Below are 14688 nucleotides of genomic sequence, written 5' to 3'. Positions count from 1 at the left end.
CCAGTCTTTTCCGCTCGGAGACCCGTCTCTCTATAGAGAGAGAGCTGTTTCTCTTTCTCTTTTCTTCTGCCTATTAAACCTCTGCTCCTAAACTCCTTGTGTGTATCTGTGTCCTAAATTTTCCTGGCATGAGATGACGAACCCCAGAGTATATACCCCAGACAACATAGCCACTTCATACTGGGGGCTTGTCAGGGATATGCAGGTACAGCATTCATTGAAAGAATCAGTAGAGAAGTGGACTCCGTCTCTGTCTTTTCATTTCAGGGCTCTTGGCCTCCATCTTAGAACCAAATCAAACCAAATACTGGGCCCCCTTCAGCCATTTAATAATGATTAGCATGGATACCAGCCTTACAAGACTTGGGGGACAGGCTTACTCGGGAGAATATGGAGAATCCCCCAGCACCCATGGGTTGCTGGGCATGTTGGCTATGTTTGAACCAGCTTCCTTTTACAGAGGACTTAGCTGCCACATGGGGCTGGAAGACGTTTTGGAGCAACTGAGGATTTCTGGCTGGGCCTATCGCCGGGTGTTACCCAAAGGCTTCTGGACTGACCCAGCCTTTAACCGTCCAATGGGGTGTTGGCAGCAGGATCTTCAACTTTTCTATCGTAATTTCCTTCTTTCCTGTCCATGACCACCATATCTCATATCCTCTCTGTGTATGCAATGTGTGGAAAGTTTTATAGTTCGGGGAAGTATTCTTGTTTGGCAAGATCAGAGAATGTCATAGTAACTGGGGATATAACTCAAGGGAAAGTGTTTTTATGATTTTCTAGAAACAGAGGGACCCCCCCTCACCCCCCCCCCCCCCCACACACATAGTGAGTGTCACCCTCTGCTCTTGGTCTGGAGAGCACATAGCATTTCCAGGTCTCTCACTGCCCTTGGTATGGAGAGTACATGGCATGTCAAGGTCACTCTGCCCTTAGTCTGGAGAGCACATGGAATTTCAAGGTCAACAATGCCACCTAATGGAATAGGGATCTTCTCAATGAGGCACATTGTCGGTCCTTTACCAAAACACTCAATTCTCCCTTTTTGTGCCCCTCTACTGGAAACCAGGCTTTATACTGCTTCTGTGAACAAGAAAACTATACCTTCAACAATTGGGAGTAAAATGTCCTCCAGAACCAAATTTTAGTCTCAATACTGTCCCATCAGCAGAAAAACAGTCATTTGGTCCCTATATTTTTAAGGCACCTATTCTGCCTCCAGTTTAAATGGCACTTAATTAGTAAACGGATTTTAAGTTTAGAAGTTAACCAGAACCATTCTGAAAGGCTAGACACTTTAGCACAGGCCATAATAGCAGGGTATAGAGCTCAAATGAGCACACTTCCTCCATTAAGGAGGGAAATGCAAATGTCACATAGTCTCTCCCAAGATACATATTTCGGGGAGCCAGGTAGGTCACACAAGTCTAGGAAGTCAAAAGAAAATCACAGGAAGAGGACTAGAGCCACATGGGTGAGTGTGACTAATCCTAATCACTTAGTTCCTCTGGTTCCATGGCTGGGGGTCATGCCTGCAACCATGGGTGGCACACTCAACAAGGTGCCACGACCCAGGAACCACAGAGGGAAAACAGCAGGGAGGATGCCCCCATTGTCTTCCTCTCCACCCTGGGTCATACCAAAAGGAAGGAGACTAAAGGGATGCCTATTTCTCACTTCTCTTTCTAGATGGGTAACAGATCATCTTCAGCTTGCAACCCTCAGGAGTGTATCCTGAAGCACAGGGACTCCTTTGACCCTAAGAATTTAAAGAAAAAGTGGCCCATTTTCTTTTGCACAAGGGCATGGCCTTCTTACTAGACCTTTTGCAGGTATTACAAAATCAACCTATCTTTTTTAGTAGTCATATCAGGCAGGCCTATGGAGAATGATTCTCCAATGTTAGAGAAGCAACTTCCAGGGGAACAATTGGAAATTCCTCCTTATTCGGGGCTCCCTTAAGTTCCCTTCTCATTACAGGACCTTAGACAAATAAAGGGAGAGTTAGACCAATTTTCTAATGACCCTGATAGTTACATGATAGGTTTCTAAAATTTAACTCAGGTAAGTTTGACCTCTCATGAAGGGATGCTAGGCTGCTCCTAAGCCAAACCCTAACTGCTGCTGAAAAGCAGGCAGCTCGGCAGGCAATAGAGTTTCGGAGATGAGCAACATGTCTCCTATTTCCCAATGGGAAGAGAGGTAGTACTTCTTGACAACCATAATTGGAACCCCTAGACTTTTCTATGGCATTTTTCCTTCTTTCACAGTTTAAAATGGCTCTTTTATAATGTTCTTCCAATCTGGGAAAAGTTAATTTCCCCAAACCTTAAAATGCTTGGCTTAGAGTTGAGTTAGGGGGAAGGGAACCCAGAAGCCTGACATGCGGGCAAAAGGGTAAAAAAAAATTTTAACAGTCAAGCTTTTGACTTCTCTCTCTCTGCACAAACCAGTAAAAGGGATGATAAGGATTTTGTTTATATTCTTAAGTTTTAATTAATGAAAGAGGATTTGTGAGGATGGTCTTAAGCTGTAGCCAATCTGGCGTACTTGGTGTGTCTTTCTGTATGGTTCTGTCAAAAGAAAGGGTACCTTAGGTTAGGATACAGGTATAGGACCCCATAAGCCCGTTGTTCAAGCCAGCTCAACAAAATGGTCAGTAACAAGGCTGGCTACAGGCCTCCATCTTGATTCATGTCCTTGGGAACATGACCTGTAACCTCATGGTAATACTTTGTTTTAATCTCCACCATTTTACAACGGTGGATGTATTCTTGTGCTAAGTCAATTCCTGGCTGGAGGCCCTAAAATCAGATAAGCCAGTTTATCGATCTGGGTGGTGCCAGCTGAACCATCAAGGGCAGAGTTTAGAAAATATCTTAAGCCCTGATCTTGAGAGCATTAAAGAAGGGTCAAAATCTTGTAGCATCCAGCTGCATGACTCCTAAGCCATTGTTTCTAATCTTATGGCTAGTTTCTTGGTCTTGTCCCTAGGAAAGAGGGAAGTATATCTTAGGAAGGTACTATGATCATCTTTTTTTTAGACTATAAACTGTAAACCAGGCTCCTCCCAAAGTTGATTTAGCCTATGCCCAGGGATGGACAAGGTCAGCTTGGGGGCTGGAAACAAAATGGAGTTGGGTGGGTCAGATCTCTTTCATTGTCTCACTCACAATTTTGCAATAACGGTTTCAAAACCTGCTTATCACTCCTTTGAAAATATCTTTTTTAGGGCCTAATAAGCAGGCAGAGCTGAAGGCAAAGACAGATCCCCAAAATTAAGGGTGCCATTTTATACTGGATGTTGGATCCCCAAAAGGAGAGAGATACTGTGGGAGAAGACCTACATTCTCCCATGTACATTCACAGTTAAGTCATAACCTAATTAAGGCTTGTTGGTTTCACCTGTGAGATTACTTGTAAAGTTCAAAAGCTGAAAATCTGAACTGCTTGGCATGGCTAAAGTCAAGTAATAAGGGATTTAAAAGGATTTTCTTAAAGAGTTCTCAGCTTCAGCCAGGCTTGGTGGCTCACGCCTGTAATTCCAGCACTTTGGGAGGCCAAGGCAGGTGGACCACCTGAGGTCAGGAGTTCGAGACCAGCCTGACCAACATGGTGAAACCCTGTCTCTACTAAAAATACAAACATTTGCTGGGTGTGGTGGCACATACCTGTAATCCCAGCTACTCAGGAGGGCTGAGGCAGGAGAATCACTTGAATCCGGGAGGCAGAGGTTGCAGTGAGCTGAGATCACACCACTACACTCCAGTCTGGGCAACAAGAGTGAAATTCCATCTAAAAAAAGAAAAAAAAGAAGAAGTTGTCAGCTTAGTTAAAAGTAGATATTCAAGTTATGGGCATATTTAAATGGCCTTTATGTTTTTCTCTTCTTGGATTTTTTTTTTCTGAAAAAAGGTTTTTTTTTTCTGAAAACAATTTTTTTTCTTTCCAGTTGACTGAATTATTTTCCTCCATTTTTTTCTGTCTTTCCACTCTTAATGCACACAAGAGAGGCCCTAAGATAACTTGTGGTAGCCTGGGACTCCTTGGGTAAAAAAACCTGTTTTCCTCACGAAACCCCAGGAATTAAAAGCAGATAGTTCCCTCTCAAAATCAAAGGCTCTGTTCTGTTTCGCACTGTGTTATCTGACAGTTTTGAGTTTGGAGGGTATCAAATTACTTCACATTATGAGAGAGTTTTGGAGTGTAATAACTAGGTAGGAAATATATTTTAAGTGATGGTTAATCGTAGTTATGGAGGAATGCTTAACTGCACATTTGACTCAGAGAAGAATGCTCTTGGTCACCTAAAAGATATGGAAACATCTCCACCCCTGACTAAGAGATGAGACTCCCATGGAGAATGGGCTGCATACAAAATAAGCCAATTGGCTTTGGGATGTCTTGCAATGAAATGCATGGTAGAAGCACTGTACTGTCTTCTCCCATAGTATCTCTCTCCTTTTGGGGATCCAAGATCCAGTATAAAATGACACCCTTAATTTTGGGGATCTGTCTTTGCCTTCAGCTCTGCTTGCTTATTGGGCCCTAGAAATGCATGCTATCCTGGCCCTGTTCCTTCAAGGTCTCCACCCTGAAGCCAGTAATCCAATTAAGAAACTGGCAAATGAAATATCTTACAAGTGCTGAATCTTCTGTCTGTTTGTGTCACTGTATATGTGTTGTGTGTAATGTCTGTAAAGAGATCTAATTGATTGGCTTAAGGAAAAATAAGTGCTAAAGAGATCTAATTAGTTGACTTAAGGAAAAATAAGTGCTTAAATTAAATATTTTTTAGTTTACATGACTTTAATCTTTAAGAAATAAAAATAGTCTTAAGGATTATTCATGAAGTTCAAGTGTTGTCAAAATGCAAATAGGTTTTCTAAATCATACAACTTAGATACTAGTTTTCTTTGTTCCAAGTTTGTATACTGCTGCTTTACAGAGAGGTAAGGCTTGGGATGCTGGAAAGAGACCTTATCTGCACTTCTGTCTGGGTCCTAGGCTAGCTGCTTACTAACCAGATTTTTCACCAAAAGTAAAAGTTGCTAAGAGTTAACATTGCAGCATGTGTTTGAGATCACTAAACAGTTTTACATACAAGGTGTGTAAAAACAGTAAAACGTGTTTTTAGTAAAAGATTATAAGAAAGCATGGAAATGTAAATTTTGCCAAGGGATGAGGAATTATGTTAAATTTGATAAGATAAAGCTAGAGGTTTAAGAAAGCTATAGTAAGATTGTAAAAAACTAATCTTGCCAAAAAATGTGTAAACATTAAATTCAGAAGGTTATTTTATGGTCTTTTCATAAATTGAGCATTGAAATAAAAGCACAGCAAGGTTGTCATAGATGCTAATCTGCCCTTTAGCAAAAGGTGTTATAAAGGATTTGTAAAGATTTCACCTCATGGTTAAATTGGTTAAGATTAGATGGAATTTTCTATGAGGTTTCATCAAAAGGTGGTTTAACATTAATAAACTAATGCAAGGGTAAAATTTGGCTTTGAACAAAAATTTCATGTAACAGTAAAGGCTAATGAAAGGTTTTTGTGTTTTGAGTCATTTTGGCAAAATAAATAATTTATGGCAATCTGGAATTCTATTTCATAACATCAAGTGTTTTAACCCTCTAACATTTAACAGGCCTCCCAAAATCAAACTTTTAAGTTTCAAAATTGCCTTTCCTGATGCCTGGCTTTCTGGATGGTTCAGAGGGCCCCTGACCATCCAGAGAAGAGGTAAATAAGATTATTTGACGTGTTTAGTTACATGGTATTGCCAAAATGATGTCCAATCTTCATTAAGTTATGTTTTGGTGACTAATACTAATATATGTTCCAAAATTGCATGGGACTTCTGAAATTCTAATGTCTAAGTATATGCTGTCAATCATAATTAAGGTTAAATTTATTGTAAACCACAGAGATAACTAAACTTCTTTGTCAGTCATGTTTTTAACTGTAACTACGCTAGAAATTTTGTCATTCGCAGACAACTGTTGTCTTGCTTTGTTCCTTCCCAAAAGATGGATTATAATCAAGTTATAAGACTTTAATAGGTGTTTTCAAGTGCAGGTTTCTAATAGTTTTGAAGATTGTAGCATTGGAATAGATAAAAAATGTACAGGACTCATGAAGAACTGAAATGTTCAAGAATATCAAGCAAAACAAGAGTTAACTAAATGGACTGCACTCAGAAAGCTAAAGCATTTTTTTTGACTTTTGCTTGAAATATTGCTGATCCTTGTTTTGTTTTTCAGAGTCAAGAAAAATTATTTTGAACTATGTATGGCCTTTAATAATAGAGTAAGGTATACTATTGTGAACAAAATTTGGAGCATGTTTGTTTCTCTCTGCCTGGTTCCTCTAGAATTTGGAAACTATCTGTGAGTACTGTTAACTTATGGCAATATAGTTTTTTGCTAACTTATGGCAATATAGTTGTTTGCATTAGTGCAATAAGAATCCATTTTTCTTTTTCTTTTTCTTTTTCTTCTTTGTTTTTTTTTTGAGATGTAGTTTCATGCTTGTCACCCAGGCTGGAGTGCAATGGCACAATCTTGGCTCAGTGTAACCTCCACCTCCCAGATTCAAGCAATTCTTCTGCCTCAGCCTCCCAAGTAGCTGGGATTACAGGTGCCTGCCACCATGCCTGGCTAATTTATTTTTTATTTTTTTGTATTTTTGGTAGAGACAGTTTCACCATGTTGGTCAGGCTGGTCTCAAACTCCTGACCTCAGGTGGTCAGCCAGCCTCCGCCTCCCAAAGTGCTGGAATTACAGGTGTGAGCCACCGTGCCCAGCCAAGAATCCATTTGTCTTTTGCAACAGGATGCAATTGGAAAAACTGGTTGTTTTATCAAGACTTTGACTGGAAGGGTATGCTTCCCTTTAAGGAGTCCATCTCAAATTGCAGAGCCAGTAAATACTCCATGAGGAGAAATGGCCTGCCTCATACCTTGTCTAAACAGTCCCCCATAGAAAGTTCCTAACCTGTGGTCGGTAAAGAATGTCCCTTTCTAACAGGTCTGGTAATTAAAGTGAGTATGGTGCCCATAACCCAGAGGTTTCTTTGTTTGGGAAAATAAAACCAAGGAACTTCGTAGACCCCCCAGACGGAAATTCTACATCTTGGCAAGTAAAATTTTAGATAGAAAGAATCTACTACATCACCCTTTGAGGAACTGCTACTCACTTTACTATTTGCTGGGAGCTATACACAGTAGCACCTTCTAACTGAAATATTGGTTTCCATTGCTCTAGTATTTTGCTTAATTATTATCCTTATAGCAGGGTTAATAGTTACAAATAAAAAGGGAACATGAAAGTTTTACAATCCCTGAGTCTGTTACTATTGGGTTTGGTAATATGTCACACTCTGGCTATGCAAAGAAGGTTATAAAGGAAAGAGATTCTATATAAGAAATGATCTTGTATGGTAAATACTTGTCCTGAAGAGAATTGTTGGTTGTTTAAAAGAAGGATGTTTAGGACAAATCAGAAAGTTTAAGCATGTCTTAGACTGTCTGTGGAAGTCATGAAGGGATTAATAATTGCAGGAAAGATTTAGCCAAGGTTAACACTAAAGTTACTCTAGCCACCCCAATCCAATGCCACTTATCCAAAAATGAATATCACTTTCATATTAACGTTTCAGCAACATCTGGTGGAGGCAAACTAGTGTTACAACCCATTGGAATTGCTGACAGCAATCAAATTCAAAATGATGCCGCAGACAGAACCATGCATGGACATGCCTTTCTTCTGAGGACGCTTAGATTGACCCCAGGGGGAGCCTTAGCTGCTGTTCCCCACACATCACTCTTTTTCAGCAAGAGGTAGCCAGAAAGAGTTGCTGCCCAACACCCCTTAACAGCAGTTAGTTACCACTCCAGAGCGGGGATTGATACTGGAGTTAAGAAGAAATTACATAGGCATATAGTGAGGTTACGGAAGTCCTTGGTACGGTTTTCCTTTTAATGAAAAGTAGCCCCAAATCATTTTCCTTTCTAACGAAGAGTAGCCTGTAAAATCTAGTTGTAGACATAAATTAGCAGTTGTGCCAATCATGTTCAAAATGGCAGCTCCATCTTCCCTTCTCTTTATCAGCCACATGTACAGTAAGGAGCATACAGGATGGTGCTGGTCAACGGAAGAGTTCATTTGCATAATAAGATTAGGGCGGGGTGGCCAGCCTTCCCTATGTGCTATGTAAATGTCATACCTGATCGAACCAATCTGTGAGCCCTATGTAAATCAGACATCACCTTCTAAAACCTGACTATAAAATACAGCGCATTTGCCACCTGCCAGTCTTTTCCACTTGGAGACCCGTCTCTCTCTACAGAGAGAGCTGTTTCTCTTTCTCTTCTTTTCTACCTATTAAACCTCCGCTGCTAAACTCCTTGTGTGTGTTCGTGTTCTAAATTTTCCTGGCATGAGATGACAAACCCCATGGTATGTACTCCAGACAATGTAGTTTCTTCAGTAATGCTGAACATCTTTTCATGTACCTATTGGCCATTCCATATCTTCTCTATGGAAATGTCATTTGACTCTTTGGATCTATTTATAAATTGGGCTTTTTGTCTTCTTTTATAATTGTAAGAGCTCTTTATATATTCTGGATATGAGTCCTTTATCATATGTATGTTTTACCAATATTTTCTCCTTTCTGTTGCTTGTCTTTTTAGTTCCTTAATAGCTTGCATGATGCTGAGGTTTGTGGTACAAATGATCCCATCACCTGGGTAGTGAGCATTGTACCCAATAGGTAGTTTTTTAACCCTCATCTCCCTTCTTCTTTCCTCCCTCAAGTAGTCCCCAATGTCTGTTGTTCCCATCTTTATGTACATGTGTACTCAATGTTTAGCTTCCACTTATGAGAGAACGTGGTATTTGGTTTTCTGTCCCTGTGGAAATTTGCTTAAAATAATGGTCTCCAGCCACATCCATGTTGCTTCAAATGACATGATTTTGTTCTTTTTATGGCTGTGTATTATTCCATCATGTGTATGTACCACATTTTCTTTATCCAGTCCACCATTGATGAGCATCTAGGGTGATTCCATGTCTTTGCTGTTGTGAATAGTGCTGCAATGAACATACATGTGCTTGTGTCTTTTTGGTAGAACCATTTGTATTCCTTTGAGTATATACCCAGTAATAGGATTGCTGAATTGAATGGTAGTTCTGTTTTAAGTTCTTTGAGAAATCTCCAAACTGCTTTTCACAGTTGCTGAACTAATTTACATTTTCATCAACAATGTATAAGTGTTCTCTTTCCTCCACAACCCCGTCAGCATCTGTTTTTTGTTTGTTTGTTTTACTTTTTAGTAATAGCCATCCTGACTGGTGTGTGATGGAATCTCATTGTGGTTTTGATTTGCATGTCTCTGATGATTAGTAGTGTGGAGAATTTTTTCATATATTTGTTGGCCACTTGTAGGTTTTCTTTTGAAAAATGTTTGTTTAGGTCTTTTGCCTGTCCTTTGTTGTTTTTTGCTTGTTGAATTGTTTAATTTTCTTACAGATTCTGAATATTAGAACTTTGTTCTTTTTTTTATTATTATTATACTTTACATTCTAGGGTACATGTGCACCATGTGCAGGTTTGTTACATATGTGTACATGTGCCATGTTTGTATGCTGCACCCATCAACTCGTCATTTACATTAAGTATATCTCCCAATGCCATCCCTCCCAACTCCCCCCACCCCACGACAGGCCCCGTTGTGCGATGCTCCCCACCCAGTGTCCAAGTGTTCTCATTGTTCAATTCCCACCTATGAGTGAGAACATGTGGTGTTTGGTTTTTTTGTCCTTGTGATAGTTTCCTCAGAATGATGGTTTCTAGCTTCATCCATGTTCCTACAAAGAACATGAACTCATCCTTTTTATGGCTGCATAGTATTCCATGGTGTATATGTGCCACATTTTCTTAATCCAGTCTATCATTGATGGACATTTGGGTTGGTTCCAAGTCTTTGCTATTGTGAATAGTACCACAATAAACCTACCTGTGCATGTGTCTTTATAGCAGCATGATTTATAATCCTTTGGGTATATGCCCAGTATAGACCTTTGTTGGATGCATAGTTTGTAAATATCTTCTCTCATTCTGTAGATTGTCTGTTTACTTTGTTGATAGTTTCTTTTGCTGTGCAAAAGCTCTTTGGTTTAATTAGATCTCATTTGTTTATTTTTGTTTTGTTGCAATTACTTTTAAGGACTTAGTCATAAATTATTTGCCAAAGGTTGATGTACAGGTGGTGTTTCCTAGGTTTTCTTCTAAGAGTTTTATAATTTGAGGTATTAAATTTAAGTGTTTAATCAGTCTTGGGTTAATTTTTGTTTATGTTGAAATGTAGGGGTCTAGTTTCATTCTCATGCACATGGCTAGCTAGTTATCCCAGCACCATTTATTGAATAGGGAGTCCTTCCCCCATTGCTTGTTTTTATTGACTTTGTCAAAGATCAGATGGTTGTATGTCTGTGTGGCTTTACTTCTGGGTTCTCTGTCCTGTTCCATCGATCTATGTGTCTTTTTTTGTATTATGATGTACCATGCTGTTCTTATTAGATTTATTTGGATTTTTTTTTACATAGACGATCATGTTATTTGTGAATAAAGATGTGTTTCTTCTTCCACTTAACTCTATATAGTTGTTTGTCTTTCCTTATTGTATTGGCCAGGAACTTAAATACAATGTTAAATAGAAATGGTAAGAACATATATCCTTGCCTTGTTTCTGAACATAGAAAAAATTCAGTCTCTATTTAGTATGTTAGCAGTAGGATTTGTATATATGTACACCAGTAGCTAGAAGAGTGCCATTTTATTCCTAGTTTAGTAAGAGTTTTTATCATTAACAGGAGTAAATTTTGTCAGATGTTTTTACTTCATCTTTTTCTTTTTGGGGTTGTTAATATGGTGAGTATTACATTGATTTTTTAAAAATTAAACTAACTCTGCATCTCTGGGAAGAACTGTACTTGATCATGACATATTTCTCTATTTCTACATTGCATAATTCAATTTACTTAATATTTTAATAGATGTTTACATCTATTTTCATTAGTGGTATTGGCCTGTGATTTTTCTTCTCTTGTTACATCTTTCTGGTCTTTGAATCATCAAAATACAGACTTCATAAATTTTAGAAATAGTTTTTTCTCTTTTATAATTTTCATTGAAAGTTTTATGTGAAATTGTTGTCAGTTCTTCTTTAAATTTGCAAGACATAACCACTGAAGTTATTTGACCCTGGAATTTCCTTTGAGGCAATAAATTAAACTACAAATTTAATCTTATTAATAGACATATGGCTAGTCAATGTTATCAATTTCCCCTTGAGTGAGTTTTGGTAGGTTGCGTCTTTCAACAAATATGTCTTTTTCATCTACATTGTAGAATTTGTTGGTATAAAATTGATTATAATATTCTCTTATTAATCTTTAACGGCAATGGAATCTTTAGTGATTCCCCCTCTTTCATTGCTCCTGTTGGTAATTTGTATACTGTATTTGCTTTCTTTTTCCTGATCAGACTTGCGCTGAAAGTTTATTATTTTTGTTGGCCATTACATAGAACCAGTTTTTGGGTTAATTTATTTTTCTCTATTGTTTTTCTCTTTTCCATGTAATTAATTTCTTCTCTTATGTTCACTATTTTTCCTTTTTGCTTTCTTTCTGCTAATGTGCTCTTTTTTTGCCATGTTCTTAAGTAAGAAGCTTACAATATTGATTTAAGATTTTCCCTTTAATTATTGTCTTAGTCTGTTTGACTGCCAGAAAAAATTGCCATAGATAACTGGGTGGCTTAACAACAAATGTCTCACACTTCTGGAGTCTGGAAGCCAGAGATCAGGCTGCCAGCTAGCACAGTCAGATTCTACCCATTACCCTCTTGTGAGTTACAGACTAACTTCTTGTTGCATTTTTACATAACAACAACAACAACAAAACAAAAAGGGCAAGAGAGTTCTCTGGGGTCCCTTTTATAAGGGCACTAATCCCATTCATGAGAATTCCACACATATGACCTAATTATCTCCCAAAGTCTTCACTTTCTATAATCATTCTATTAATCATCAATTTTAAATCATAAAACTGAAGAGCAAATTAGATCAAAGTAAGCAGAAGAAAAAAATAATAACTATCAAAGCAGAAATAGGTGAAATGGAGAAAAAAAAATAGAACAAAAATGACAAAATCAAAAGCTGGTTGTTTGAGATTAATAAAATGGATTAACCTCAAGTCAGCCTGATCAGGAAAAAAGGGTTTGACAAAAATTAATACTGTTTTCTGTAAGAAAAGTGACATCACTACAGATATCACAGATTTAAAAGGATAATAAGAAAATATTATAAACAATTTTGTGCCAATAAATTAGGTAACTTAGATAAAATGAAAAAAATCCTTGAAATACACAAGGATTTCAACATAAATTTTTTTTTTTTTTTGGTGGGAAATGGCAAACATTTAGTTCATTGCAGTTACACATCACAAATTTTGATATTTTAAAATTCATTAGGTTCAAAATATTTTCTAACTTGCTGTGTAATTTCTTTTTTATTCCTTTTCTTACAAAAATGTATCAGTTATTTAATTAGGTTCTTTGTAAGAAATTTAGAAAACCAATTTGTGAGGATAAACGCCATTCATCAGACAAACACAGATCACAGGTAGTCCTGGAGCTGAGAAATAATTTTAATTTTTGGTAACTTTTGCAAGTCCACAGCTTTCTGATCAATCTTGCACTGCTCTGTAATCTCATCTTTCTCTTTTTCTATGTCTAAGATCTCATCTTTCTGGTTTCTGAGCTTCCATGGCTGCTGCTTAAAGTAAACATGAGTGAGATGTTGGGTTATTTTTGCATCATTGATATCAATTTTTGTGGAAGTGGCAATGACAAATTTCTGATGTGTTCTATGCAGAAGAAACTGATTAAGAACAATAGGTTCAGTCACAAGTAACAAGCCACTGCTCAACTGCTTTAGAGCAACCAGTCTATTGCCCTGTAGTGCCCAGTCAGGAAGAACAGAATGGTCCTAGGAGAGTTGCTAGCTCACATTTTTTTCACATGCTGACTGGAGGAGTTTTTGTTGTGGCTCAACAGCTTTTGAGGCTTATCTTCAGTAGAATAGTATCTAGGCATTTTGTGAAGTTTAACCACTTAGGTACCACATTCATATGACCACCAACTGGTTCTGGGACAGTGGCAAGAACCTCCATCCATTTTTTTTTTAAACCCTGGATTCAGCAGCTAAGTACTTCATCTTGAATATGACCCTTCAGAAATACGTAGTAGATTGGGAATGTTTGCTAATTCCTTCGATGATGTTGATGACAGGATTTTGTTTGCAGTGAAGCTTCCTCTTCTTGGGCTGTTTAGCCTTCAAGTTAATATTTTTAACCTAACCACTGGCCTTAGCCTTCTTGGCTTCAGGTTTCTTCTTTTTAGTATCAGTCTTCTCAAATTTTTCACTCACCATTTTGCAAGGTGGGCAAGAGAGCCATGTAATTTATCATATGAACTGTGGGTGTGTAGAAATTCATTATTCAATTTTCATATATTTGGGGATTTTCCAATTTTTTATGGTTTTGATTTCTACATTAATTCTGTGTTGGTTAAATAATATATCATTTATGTTTTCAAACCTTTTAAAATTACTGATACTTATCACCCAAAATATGACCTGATTGTGAATATTCTGTGTTCACTTACTAATAACTTATTTTCTGCTATTTATGAGTAAAGTACTTTATAAATACCAATTACGTCAATTTAATTGATAGTATTGTTCAAGTGTTCTACATTTTTACTGATTTTCTGTCAACTTTTTCTATCAATTACTGTGACCTGAGTGTTAATAATTATGACAATAAAGATAGCTTATTATTTCTGTTCTATCAGTTTTGGCTTCATGAATTTGAAGTCTGTTATAAGGTACACACCCATTTAGAATTGTTGTGTATTTTTGAGGCGTTACTCACTCATAATATTTTTTATGCATTTTTTATATGTAGATATAGCAGATTCGTTCTTCTTAAATATACAGTTTTATTCCTAATTGCCTTGCTTATATAATTCTTAAAGTAATTATTCCTATGCTTGGTTTACATTTTCTTCCTTGTTAATTGTTTACCTCTAATAATTGCTAGAAGAAACTGAAAGTCATAAAGTTCTGAATACATGGAAAATATAACTTATTCGCCACTTTTATTTAATTGCCAGTTATAGAACAAAGCACACAACAGCAGAATATGCACTTTTTTCATGTGCACACAAATCGTTTACCAAGATGGACCGTATTCTGTGCTATATGACAAGTCTCAATACATTTCAAAATATTTGAGTTAGTAAAAGTGTCTTCTCTACCCACAACAAAATTATAAGTCATTTACAAGTATTTGGAAATGAAATAATGCACTTCTTGATAACTCACAGATCAAAGAAGAAATCGAAGGAGAAATTAGATGTTTTTTGTACCAGATGAAAATGAAAGTCATCAAAATTTGTGGAATGAGGGAGGCAATATTTACAGGGAATCTTACAGAACTCAATGTCCATGTAAAAATTGGAAAAAAATTCATATCAATGACCTCAATGTTTAACTTTAAAATCTTTTTTAGAAAAAAGAGCAAATTAAAGTAAGCAGAAGAAAAAATAATAACTATCAAA

At 37.2% G+C, this 14688-nt stretch overlaps 1 long non-coding RNA gene and 1 pseudogene across 2 annotated transcripts in view; one reads left to right on the top strand and one right to left on the bottom strand.

Moving 5' to 3' along the window:
* Nucleotides 1-14688, top strand: part of LOC109027283 (uncharacterized) — a 464512-nt gene that overhangs the window by 94349 nt on the left and 355475 nt on the right. The gene's annotated exons all lie outside the window — the stretch shown is intronic.
* On the bottom strand, nt 12633-13161 carry LOC109027285 (large ribosomal subunit protein eL6-like; annotated as a pseudogene).

Source organism: Gorilla gorilla, chromosome 5 (assembly GCF_029281585.2).
Source record: "Gorilla gorilla gorilla isolate KB3781 chromosome 5, NHGRI_mGorGor1-v2.1_pri, whole genome shotgun sequence".
In the NCBI taxonomy this organism is placed as follows: Eukaryota; Metazoa; Chordata; class Mammalia; order Primates; family Hominidae; genus Gorilla; species Gorilla gorilla.
The sequence above is the reverse complement of the archived record's forward strand: the minus strand, read 5'-3'. Positions and strand labels throughout refer to the sequence as shown.